The sequence below is a fragment of the Cupressus sempervirens genome, chromosome 1, assembly GCF_028749045.1.
Source record: "Cupressus sempervirens isolate cs-2001-9-10 chromosome 1, ASM2874904v1, whole genome shotgun sequence".
Classification (NCBI taxonomy): domain Eukaryota; kingdom Viridiplantae; phylum Streptophyta; class Pinopsida; order Cupressales; family Cupressaceae; genus Cupressus; species Cupressus sempervirens.
In genome coordinates this window covers 474,827,378-474,840,514 of record NC_143118.1, presented here as the reverse complement: position 1 = coordinate 474,840,514, position 13,137 = coordinate 474,827,378, and the positions used below count along the sequence as shown (strand labels likewise).

The window sequence follows — 13,137 nt, the reverse complement described above, 5'->3', positions numbered from 1 at the left end:
TTTTTTCACTATCTTACATCTAAAATGTAACGAGAAGATGTGTAGTTAGGTAGTGACAAAGGATAGTTTGTTGGTGAAATCAACAAATGCACAAGCCCTAGTATCACACGTGTGAATTTTTGTATAGACTATGAGCTGACAATGTTATTGTAATTGTAATTAATTGATTATCTTATTATAATTAATTGGGAAAGACTCAAGGCCAACTCAAGGAATTATGATGAAGATATGGTATAAAGGAAGGATGTTTTCTTTGGTTGTAAAGTGTCATAATCATTGTATGAAGTGAAAAATGCAAAAAGGAGCATAGTGTTTGGTAAATGCGTATAAGCGATCCAAGGGGTGATTGGATGCAAGTTTTGTGATCTAATTACAAGATCTGAAGGAGCAAAAGTCTAGTTGGTAGAAAAGAGGAAGAGGAAGGAAGTACATTTCATTTCTATTATTCTACAGGAACACTACATACATCATTTGGATAGTGGGTTCATTGGTCTTAACCTTGAAGTTGTTTGGGTAGTGGGTTCAGTTGTCTTCCACAACTCCTAATAGGGTTGGATTCTCCCAATAGAGATTCAAATTCCCCTAATAGGGATTCATATGTACTAAATGTATTCATAGACTCCTAACAGGGTCCATCCTCTAATAAGGAATCTTTATATTAGTACATCATCTTGTGGGTACCATCCCCACCGAGGTTTTCCCTCTAATCAAGGCTTTCCCTAGTTAACATATCTAGTGTTATTGTATATGAGTATCTTGTCATGGTTTCTTATTATATTTCTCATATGGTTAAAGTTTAATAAGGTTGATGATTGTGATATTAGTTGGATAAATGATTCACCCCTCCCCCTCCTTTCAGTTATATTGGATATATTCCAACAATTGTATCAGAGCATCAGGTCCTTGAAGGATAAGCTTAACAACTTTGAAAAATCAATGGTGAATTTTTTTAGAAAGGATAGTCCTAGATTTGATAAGGCCAACTATGATAGTTGGGAGGAGAAGATGAAGACTCATCTGTTATGCATGGGTCTAGGTTATTGGATCTTGACAAAGAGTGAGGAGATAATTGTGAAAGAAGAACTTGAAGAATGCAGTGAAGCACAGAGAGATCTATTCATGTGTAACATAAGCGCTAGAGAAGCTCTACTATCAACTCTTTTAGAGAATGAATATAGTCAAATAAAGTCACTTAAAACATCTACTAAAATTTGGAAAGCATTAGAATCTACTTTTGAAGGTGATACACATGCAATGAGAATTAAATTGCATAATTGGATATGTGCATTTCAAGATGCTAAAATGATGGAAGATGAATATGTAAGAAGCTATATTGGTAGAATATTAGAAATTGTTGCAGGAATTTGGTCTCGTGGTAGAACCAAGGAAGAAGATGAGATAGTGTAGAAGATCTGGAAAAATGCCACCATTCAAACAAGTAGCTTAGATGATTCAACTATTGATACCTTGCACTAAGAATTTCACCAAGGAAACATTACTTGGAAGATTAGAAGCTGTAGAAGTAGATCTGAGACAATATGGAAATCTAGTAAGAATAGAAATAACTTTCAGTGCCCTTAACATTCGACCTAATCTGACAAGGAGTGCAAGCACATGTGGAGATTTTACTGGTAGCAGAAGATCTGATGAAGATAAGAACATTGAGGAAGGTATAGCCCTTCTTGTGTGAAGAGAAAAATATGGTAAGAAAATATTTAAATGTTGGACTTGTGATGAATTTGATCATTATGCATCTAAATATCCTAAAAGAGAGAAGAAGTATAAGGGAAAATTTAAGCCTAGAAGAGATAGAAATTGTTGTATGCAAATGAAGATGAAGAATCTAATGAGAGAGTTCAAAGTGAAAGTAATGATGAATTGGGATCTGTGGCTATCAAGGAAGATGATCTTGATAGAGAAATTAGAGAAGAAAGAGCTCTAATTTCCCAAGTTGAAAAGAAATCTAATTGGATAATTGACAGTGGATGTCTACATCACATGATTGGTGATATGAATAAGTTTGTTAAGTTCAGGAATCATGATAGAGGTATTGTTAGAGTTGGTAACAATGTAGCTCATCATATAACATGAATTGGATCCATTACTCTTGATGGTAAAACTAACACTGATGATGTTTATTTTGTTAATGGATTGAATCATAATTTTTTGAGTGTAGGACAGTTGGTGGACAATGGTTATCCATTGCAATTCACTGAGAAGACCTACATTATCAAAGATAGAGATGGTAAGATGATTGGAATAGGCTCAAGATCCATAGGTAATGTATTTCAGTTAAATCCTACTAAAATGGCATGTTTGGTTGCCAAAGTGGACAGTAGTTGGTTGTGGCATAGAAGATTATGTCACATAAACTTTAATAATATTGTGAAGATTATGCACATTTGCAGTCAGAGACTTGCCTAAGATAACAAAGCCTACTAATATTATTTGCAAAGAATGTATTTTGGCCAAACAGAAGAAAGTATTATTTCCTAGTATGAAGTTCACTACCACAAAGAAGCTAGAGATCATTCACATAGATCTGAGTGGTCCTTCAAGAACAAGAGAATTCTATGGTAAAAGAAAATGGAATCAAAAGGTAGATATCCTCACCTTGAACACTTGAGCAGAATGAGATTGCTGAAAGAAGAAATAAATTAGTAGCAAAGGCAGCAAGAGAAATGTTGTTTGAGAATGATGTTTCTAAGATATTTTGAAGAGAAGAAGTCAATACAACAATATACACTCTGAACAGAATACAAATTAGAAAGGGTGTGAGCAAGACACCTTATGAATTATGGTTTGGTCATTCACCATTAGTTAAGTATTTCAAAATATTTGGGAGCAAATGTTACATTAAAAGAAATTATGACATTGGTAAGTTTGATCCAAGAAGTGATGAAGTTATGTTTCTTGGTTATTCATTGAAAAGCAAGGCATAAAATGTTTTAACTATAGAACCAAGACAATAGTTGAATGTGCAAATGTAAGGATTGATGAAAAGTTTGGAACTAAGGAAAAGATGGTAGATTATAATTCAGATGAAGAAGAAGATAATTTGGAATTGTTAGACAAAATGCAAAAGTTTTCGTTGAGACTAACAATGATTTGTAGAAAGATGTGTTAACTATTGAGCAAAGAGGAGAGCAGAGATCTAAACCTAGAGATGAGATAAGAGTTGAGATGTCAACTCCTACCCCTAACATGGATCTGACAAAGAATCACCCTCCAGAGCAGATAATTGGAAGTAAAGACAAATGTGTGATGATAAGGAACATACGTAATGAAGAGAGATGTTTGATTTCTCAAGTTGAACCTAAGAGCATAGATGAAGCATGTAAAGATGCTCATTGGATTCAAGCAATGAAGGAAGAATTAGATCAAATTGTGAAGAATGAAACATGGGATTTAGTTCCTAGACCTAAATATAAGAATGTGATATGAACCAAATGAGTATTCAAAAACAAGATGAATGAGTAAGGAAAAGTTGTGAGGAACAAGGATAGACTTGTATGCAAGGGATATTCACAACAAGAAGGCATAGAATATGAGGAAACATATGAACCTGTAGCCAAAATGGAAGGAGTAAGAATGTTCCTAACTTATGCAATGAATAAGAAGTTTAAGGTTTATCAAATGATTGTTAAATCAACCTTCCTGAATGAAGAACTTGAAGAAGAGGTATATATTGAGCATCTTGAAGGTTTTCTTTTGTCAAAAGACAAAGACATGGTATGTAGACTAAAAAAATCTCTATATGGTTTGAAGCAAGCACCTAGAACCTGGTATGCAAGGTTGGACAACTATTTGGAAAAAGCTTGGATTTGCTAAAGGTACAATAGATAGTGACTTTTATTTGAAAGAAATCGAGAATGGTTTTTTGATAATGGTAATATTTGTTGATAACATCATATTTGGAGGTAATGATGAAGCAAGTGATAAGGTGGTTGAAGAGATGAAGATTGAGATTGAAATGAGTACGATAGAAGAAATGAAGTTTTTCCTAGGATTGCAAATTGTGTAGAACAATGATGGCATTTTTATTTCACAAGCTAAGTACTTGAAAGACTTGTTGAAAACATTTGGATCAAAAAGTTGTATACCTATTGGTACACCTATGATAACTAGTCACAAGTTATCTTGCAAAGATGAGACACCTTGTAGCAGAGAAAAATAAGTACATATCCATGATTGGAAGTTTGCAATATTTGAATCACACCAGACCATATCTATCAAATGCAATTGGGATTGTAGCTAGATTTCAAGCTGATCCTAAGGAGTATCATTATGCAACAGTAAAGAGGATATTCAAATTTTTGAAAGGAACATCTGACTATGGAATTTGATATGATAGATCAAGTGATTTTACTTTATGTGCATATAATAATGCAGATTGGGCAGGCAGTGTGGATGACAATAGAGCACCAGTGGTGGAGCATTTTTTCTTGGAGGAAGATTGGTTTCTTGGCTAAGCAAGAAGAAAGATTGTATTTCATAGAGTACAGCTGAGGCAGAGTATGTTGCATCAACAAATAACTGTAATCAAGTAATGTGGATGAAGTAGATGTTGAAGGATATCAAAGTTGAGTTTTTAGAACCTATTATCATTTACTGTGATAACACAAGTACAGTGAGTATGTCCAAGAATCATGTATTTCATTCTCAGACTATGCATATATCTATTAAGTACCAATGCTAAGAGAGAAAGTAGCAGAAAAGGAGATCATATTAGAGTATGTGAGTACTAAAGATCAAATTACAGATATCTTTATGAAGCCTTTGCCTAAAGATACATTTGATTACTTGAGAGGTATGCTTGGGGTTATGCTCCTACCTACTTTTGAGTAGATGATGCAGTAAGTGTTGTCTAGTAACATAGAGCACTATTGTTAGATTGGACTAAATGTTGATGCTTCCTATATGAGAAAGTATCTGTAATGAGCTGAGTCATTGAGGACTCTTAATATTTGGTTTTGAATAGTGTCTTTAGACATTTGAGTTAGTTGAAGAATTGGAACAATGTATCAAACAATTAGTATTTTATAATATTGAGGCCTTTGATATTGATGTCAATGAGGGAAAATATGCATGAAAAAAAATCTCCTAAGTAATGGGGGAGAAGAACTCCTAAGAAATGGTGGAGAGATATCTCTTTAGAGAGATTTAGAAAGATTCATGTAAGGAAGTAGGAATATTTCTAGGAGATATGCACCTAATGTGTTGAGAATTGTTTAACATGTGAACAACTGATGCTAATCCTAGAATCCAAAGAATTTCATATTTGGTTAATGAAGAGGATTTGAGAAGATGAGAGCAGTAGCAACAGCGTATTGTTTTGGTATTCTTGGAATGTAAATGTTTTTCATCTATGTTGCCATCAATGCCAAAGGGGAAGACTGTTAACATGAATGCTAATGATACTACTTTGGGTGAGTATCCTAAGAATTGGAGAGTATTGACATCTTGCATTCATGACTATGTTTGTCATTGATGTCAACATAGTATGGTTTTTGTAAGGATTGGCTAAGTAGTAGACATAGATCTTAGTCATACAGACAATGGTTTGATTGTCTCGTGATGTGCAATCATGGACATGTTCAGCATAGTGTCTTGATGATGTGGTTCAGTGCGCAGAGTCTAAGTCAAAGACATACTAAGGTTGTACTTGATTTAAAGAGAGTAGTTTAGAGACAGAGCATTAGGAAAGCAGATCTTGATGTTTGTTCACTATCTTACATCTGAGATGTAATGAGAAGATGTACAATCATGCAGTGACAAAGGATAGTCTATTGGTGATGTCAATAAGTGCACAAGCCCTAGTATCGCATGTATGAAGTTTTGTATAAACTATGAGTCGACAATGCTATTGTAATTGTAATTAATTAATTATCTTATTATAATTAATTGAGAAAGTCTCAAGGTAGACTCAAGGAATTATTTTGGAGATATGGTATAAAGAAATGATGTTTTCTTTGATTGTAAATTGTTGTGATCATTGTATGAAGTGCGAAGTGTGAAAAGGAGTAGAATGTTTGGTAAATGTGTGTAAGCAATCCAAGGGATTCTTGGATGCGAGTTTTGTGATCTAGTTACAAGATCTGAAGGAGTAGAAGTCTGGTTGACAAGACAGAGGAAGAGGAAGAAAGTACATTTCAATTCTATTATTTTGCAAGGAATAATACATAGATCATTTAGACAATGGGTTAATTGGTCTTAACCTTGAAGCTATTTGGGCAATGGGTCCAATTGTCTTCCACAACTCCTAACGGGGTTGGAATCTTCTAACAAGGATTCAAAGTCTCCTAATAGGGACTCATATGTACTGAATGTATTCATAGACTCTTAATAGGGTCCATCCTCTAACAATGAATATTTATATTAGTATATCATCTTGTGGGTACCATCCCCATCAGGGTTTTCCCTCTAATCAAGGGTTTCCCTAGTTAACATATCTAGTGTTATTGTGTATGAGTATCTTATTGTGGTTTCTTATTATATTGCTCATATGATTAAAGTTTAATAAGATTGATAATTGTGATATTAGTTGGATAACTAATTCACACTCCCCCCCCCCCCTCTCAGTTATATTGGTGGACTATATATTCTAACATACTTCCCACTATCATTTACATTGTAAATAAAATAATATTTAATGTGGCTTCCATAGTTTCTACCTTGTTAATGAGGGTTACAAATCACATAATATTAAAGGAAACATTGTCATAAGGAATAAATGCATTGACAAGAAGATAAAATATAGAGAAATGGTTATTGATTAAACGATTCACTCTTTTTTGTTTTGTTTTGTTCAATGTATGAGTAATTTCATATGTTCATTTATTTTTTAGCTTTAGATAAGATTTTTTGTTGATGTTAATTTTTAATTTGCACTCATGATGTTTTTCGTATCTTATCAAATATTTACAATTTTCAAATAAATAAATATCTCTTTAAATGGTAAATACCATCCTTTCTGTTGTTACTTTGGAGTTTCTTCACTTAAAGTAGGTGAGAGAACTTAGTAATTGAGCAAAAAACTTCATGCTTCTCAAAATCCTATGTGAAAATTTCAAATCACTCCAAATTTTTTACAACAATTTACTTGGTATGTCTCCTGCTTATATTTAAGGTTTTAAAGTCATACCATTAAATATGATGCCACATCAACATGTTTTTTGCCAATGTGTCCAACGTAATCCTTCCCAAAAGTGATATCAGTGATTGTGCAAAAGGGAGACATATAGTTGTGTAGCTAATATGGTATCACTTGAATGGTTGTTTTTAGAACTAAAAGATACACTTCATTCAATTATGGGCACCTGTCATCAACAATAAAAACTTTATAATTACAACTATTGGTGCAATATTGTTAAAAATATTAGACATTAAATCAACAAATATAGATATTATATCAGCAATCACAATCACATCCATTAAAATACAATCAAATACCATATCCTTTCCATTATTTTCAACTAATTCATTCCCTAGCACTTAATCTCTTTATCAATGTCAAATTTGAGAATGAGCTACACTAAGAACAAGTTCTTCCTAACTCACCATTCCACTAGACTATACTAGTAATGTCATTAGATTTTCACAATCCATTATACATGCAAGACAATTCTTTGGAAATTTGATTGTGTATGATTTTTTTAACATCAACACTTCGGATCACACTTAGTCATCCATCATCAGGATGAAAGAAAGCACATGAGAATAGAAATATAGTGCATGGAAGAAAGCTTATATCTCTATTCTCATGCATTTTCTTTCATCATGAGTGTGATATGAAACATTGATGTTAAAATAATCATACAAAATCAAAAATCTAGAAAACTATCTTGCATTTAGAATATAGTTGAGAGATGCCTTAAACATTCCTTTCATTAAGCTAAGAGGATTTTTTCAATGAGAGCAATCTTCAATGTAAACTTTTGTGACTTTTATAAAAAATTGACGGTTATTTCAAAATGAGTATATATTAAAAATTTCAAACTATTGTAGCTTCCTATCACATGCAATGAGCCCAATACAATTGTAACATTATTTATTCCAACTTATAACATAAATAAAAATTACTAAAATGGAGCACACTTCCAACGTCCATATAATGTATATGGATTTTATAAACTACTAAATAGAGCCCGCAATGTTACATCCACCAAAACATAGTTGGCTTTCACTGCAACTGGGGAAGGTGGAAGATAAAAACATATTATTTTATGTCAGTCAACGTGGCCATGCAACCAAATCCAATGGCACAAGATATAGGTAAAACATGTCTTTCAAATCAATTAAATAAAACAACTTTCTCTCATGTGTTTCAGTTTGCTAAAACTGAACAGTCACACATTCATCTTATAAAAGAAAAATTTGATTTCTATTGACATTTAAATGGATGTTTTAAGATGAATGGCTAGTTGTAGCTTTGTACACATTGTCTAGTAATTACAAATATAGTGAAAGCAGAGAATATGAAACTGACAAAAGTGGAAGTGCAAGAGCATTATGTTACAAACATGTTTCATGAATTCAAATTTAATTTTTAGTTTTCAATTACAAATAGGTGTCATATGGATTCCAATTGAACTTACATCTAACTATTAATTTAACTAGATCAGTAGTAATATCCATTAATCTTTATAAATAACTAAAAAAAATTGCTCAAAACAAATTTCAAATTACTCTCAAAGAGTTTATAATGGTGCCAGTTACAATGACAAGAGTAGGTTGCATTTCTTTGATCAACCACTATTTATTACAACATGCAATTGTAACTATTAGAAGAGCTTCTCAAATTTGTTAATAGTATATAATACCTGCTTTGCTCTCATTTTTGTCTTCATCATTTTTGTGTGTTCTTGCATCGGTAAGCACATTTTGTTTTTACATCCATGGTGCAGTAAATCCTTCTATCTTTTTTGCTTTGATGGTGACGATTGTTTGTGTTTTTATGATCGAAAGGGAGAAGATAACATTTATAAAGGAGATTTCATCTTCATCCCTTTTTCTTTCATTTTAGTCTTCATCTATTTTTGTGCTTTTGATGGTGACTATTATTTGTCTGTTTATGACCAAAGGGAGAAGAAAATACTCATCAAGAAGATTCCATCTCAAATTAGAAGATATTTTACATTGTGCGCTCTTACTCCTTCCTTTCACTTGCCAAGTGAAGTTTACATTCTTTATTTTTTATAATAAAAACTATTTGCATGATGTTGATTATTATAAGCTTTGAAGATATAATGCATTATCTATTGCTCTATCCATTATGACTGATGTTCAGAAGCGTCTTCATCCCGACTCTTTACTTTTCTCCTCTCTACTGGATTTTTCAGATTTTATCATCCATGTCCTTAGTAAGAAAAACTATTTGATTATTTCTGAATTTGGAGCAATGTCATCTATATCCTTATTCAATAGGATAACATTATTTGAAGCTTACTATCCTTAGTGAGGTTATAAATATGCTGGCGAATGTGTTTTAAATAAAAATTAGAAATGTATATTTTAAAAATATTATTAAACTAGGCTTACTTTGATAGGGGATTCATAGACAATATGACGATTGGGAATGAAGGATCAGGTGATTTTTTTTTTTGTGTGTGTGTGAGTGCATTGCATGTAAGTAATTTGGGAATCAATTCAATATCTATAGCAATCCATAGTCTGTTATGTACATTTCCAACCCAAAAGCTACCAATTACTTCTTTTTGTTCCTTTCATATGCTAAATTTCATAGTTGAACGTTAGCATGACTACTATGTTCACCAACCCTTCTTATCTCTATAGTGGCTAAAACTAGAGGACAATATAAATTTTATTAATTTAATATAGTTTTTCTTAGAACTTATATTATTGTCTTTTTGAATGACAATTGTTCATATGATTTATGAATTTCACAAAGTTAAGTAGTTTTGTTGTAATATTAATATATTTATAAGTTTTTTAAATAGTTGTTATTAAACTTTTACAAGCTTCTTCAAAACTTTTAATAAATATTTTTATTTTTTGTTTTATTTATTTAAATGAAAATTATGTGAATGACTAATTGATTTTCTATGTTTTAGAAATATAATTTTCTCTTTTAAAATAAAAATTATTTTTGAATAAGTTGGAGATTTTAAAAGTTTTTCTCAAAAGTTACATTTAATTCATTGATTTAATAGACTATATTTATCCTTTACATTACATTTTAAATATGAAGGATGTAAATTTAAATTTGATTTTTATTTAAATCATTTTTATATGAATTGTATTTCATATCTTTTAATTAATAATTTGAAATGGTGTTTTTTAAAATCATATATAAGATATACAAAATTATTATATATTTTTATTTATATAATTACTTTTAGTAAAATAATGATGATGTAATTTGACATTGTTTGAGTTAAGAATGCGTGAAGAATATGATTTCTTTTAATAAATTTTTATGTTATCTATATAGTTATTTTCTATGTTTTCCAAACATTATTTTCTATTACTACAAATTAATTATTTTTTGATAAATCTCATTGTGTTTAATGTTTCTTAATGTTTTATTATTTTGTTTATGTTATGATGATGCATGCACGAACTCTACCAATGATTCATGTGATCAACTAAATGTTGCAAGAAATAAAGTTGTTGCAAAAATCATTCCTATTGCAACATTACATCCTTATAGGAGTGTATGGAAAATCAAGGCTAGAGTTACTACAAAGACTCATCTTCATCAGTTCAACAATACAAGAGGAGATGGGAAAGTTTTTAGTTTTGATTTGGTTAATTTTTATGGTGGAGAAATAAGAGTTACATGTTTCAATGTTGTTGCAGATAAATTTTATGAATACATAGAGATTGAGAAACTATTTACAATCTCAAAAGGGAGCCTTAAACCTGCACAAAAATTTAAATTTAACCATTTGAAGAATGATTGGGACTACTACAAAGTAATTCCATAGTTGAATTGTGTTTGAAGAAAGACAATTTTATGCTTAAACAAAATTTCAATTTTATATCGATAAGTGAAGTTGATGCCATGGAAAACAATTCTATAGTTGATATTATTGGTGTTGTTTTAGCAGTTGATCCATCAAATTTGATATTAAAAAAGAATGCCACACAAACTGAAAAAATAACTCTTCAATTGAAAGACAAGTCAGGTTTCATAGTGGAGTTTACAATGTGGGGTGACTTTTGCAATAAGGAAGGCCAACAACTCCAAAACCTATGTGACTTAGAAAGTTTTCCTATTCTTTCTACAAAGGCTGGACCCATCAGTGATTTTGGAGGAAAATCTATAGGGACAATTAACACAACCCAACTTTTTTATTAATCTAGATCTTCCAAAGGAACATTAATTGAAATCATGGTTTGATACAGAAGGGAAAGGTCTTGCTTCCCCTTCTATTACAAAGCAAATATCATATGTTGGACAAGCTAAAATGCTAAAAATTGTGCAACAAGTTAATGATTGGGGACTTGGTCAATCTAGTGCACATTGTTGGGGTATGATAAAAGCTACCCTATGTTTTATAAAGGTGGAATTTTTTTATTATGCAACTTGCCTCTTAAAATTTGAATTTTTTTGAAGATAGACAATGCAAAAAGAAGGTGAACAATGATAGAAATTGTAATTGGTATTGTCAAAGATGTGATAAGAGTTTTTCTGAATGTGATTACATATACATGCTTCAATGTATAGTACAAGATCACACAACATTCACTTGGGTTACTATTTTTGGGAAAATGATAGAAGAGATTATGGGTGTTATATTAAAAATATTGAAGGATGAAGAACAAGATGATGTTAAACTAGGAGAAATTATACAAAAGGTCATTTTCCATAAATTCATATTTGAAGTTGCCATGAAAGAAGAGACTTACAATCATGAACAAAGACTTATGTGTGCTATCATAAAAGTTGAAAAGTTTGACTATGCATATGAAAACAAAGTATTATTAGATTCAATTTTTTAGATCTAGGTTCTACTTTGTTTATTTCCTTCTATGTACTTGCTTCTAGCTAAAAATATTTTCAAATGTTTCAATAAAATACTTGGATATGTACAAGTTAGCACATCTAATTTTTGAGTAATGCATCTATCATATCATTCAAAAAAATGGGATCTTATGCATTTGATATATATTGTAGATATACATTTGTGAAATTGAATTTTTTTAGTAATCTTATTTTTTATTTATTTGCAATCTTCTAACTTTCATAATACATGATTTGATGAACTATTTATATTTGTGACTTTAGATATCTCTCGACTTAGTTTACAAAAAAAATTAATTAAAATTTTAAGTATGCTAGTTGATATTTAAATTGAATATAAATGCACATTACAATAACAATCCCATTATTTAAGATGAGTATAGGAAATGTTAATTATTTGGTCCTTAGATATGGTTTTCCCTTGAAAGGTTTGTATTTGAAATATTTTTTTAAAAAAATTACAAAATCATAAAGCACCAACTATAATATATGTTAAGATAAACAAATTTTATTAAAGGTTTAAAATTTGTTGTGTTGTGTTTGAAGATGAGCTAGAAATAGGTTAGGTTAGCTTAGGTTAAATTCACTCATTTATTTCGTTTTCTTCAACTTTTGCCAATTTGGGTTGGCACCGACTACGATGCAACATATTTGCACTAGCAGTCGGATGCCATCCTCTCTTATATGGACATAGTCATAGGCATCATCATCCATCCAATCCAATCCATTGTACTGCACATTTATCAATTGTCTGATTAAAAAAAAAATGTCTGAGTTCTGCATAAAGTATACCATATAGGTTGTCTTAGGGAGCAATATAATTCAAATTTAAAATACTCTTTTTAGATTTATGTTTTAATAATTTTAAATTTTAAAAATTAATATTTTTTCAATTACTTTAATAATAATGTGTGTGTGTGTGTTTGTGTGTGTGTGTGTGTGTGTGTGTGTGTGTGTGTGTGTGTGTGTGTGTGTGTGTGTGTGTATACTTTAATCAATAAACAGTCAAGGCCTTTGATTAAAATAAAATTGATTGATACAGCTGAGGTTTCTCCGTTCAAATGGGCACTGGTAGGAAAGAATGGAGAAGAAAACCTCCAGTCTTGTCTAGGACCACATTCCTTTATTATTACATAATAAAAGGGGCA

At 31.0% G+C, this 13,137-nt stretch overlaps 1 pseudogene; it reads left to right on the top strand.

Annotated features, from left to right (window-relative positions):
• The first annotated feature begins 10,529 nt into the window (after positions 1-10,529).
• On the top strand, positions 10,530-11,967 carry LOC149578342 (replication protein A 70 kDa DNA-binding subunit A pseudogene; annotated as a pseudogene).
• The last annotated feature ends 1,170 nt before the right edge of the window (positions 11,968-13,137 follow it).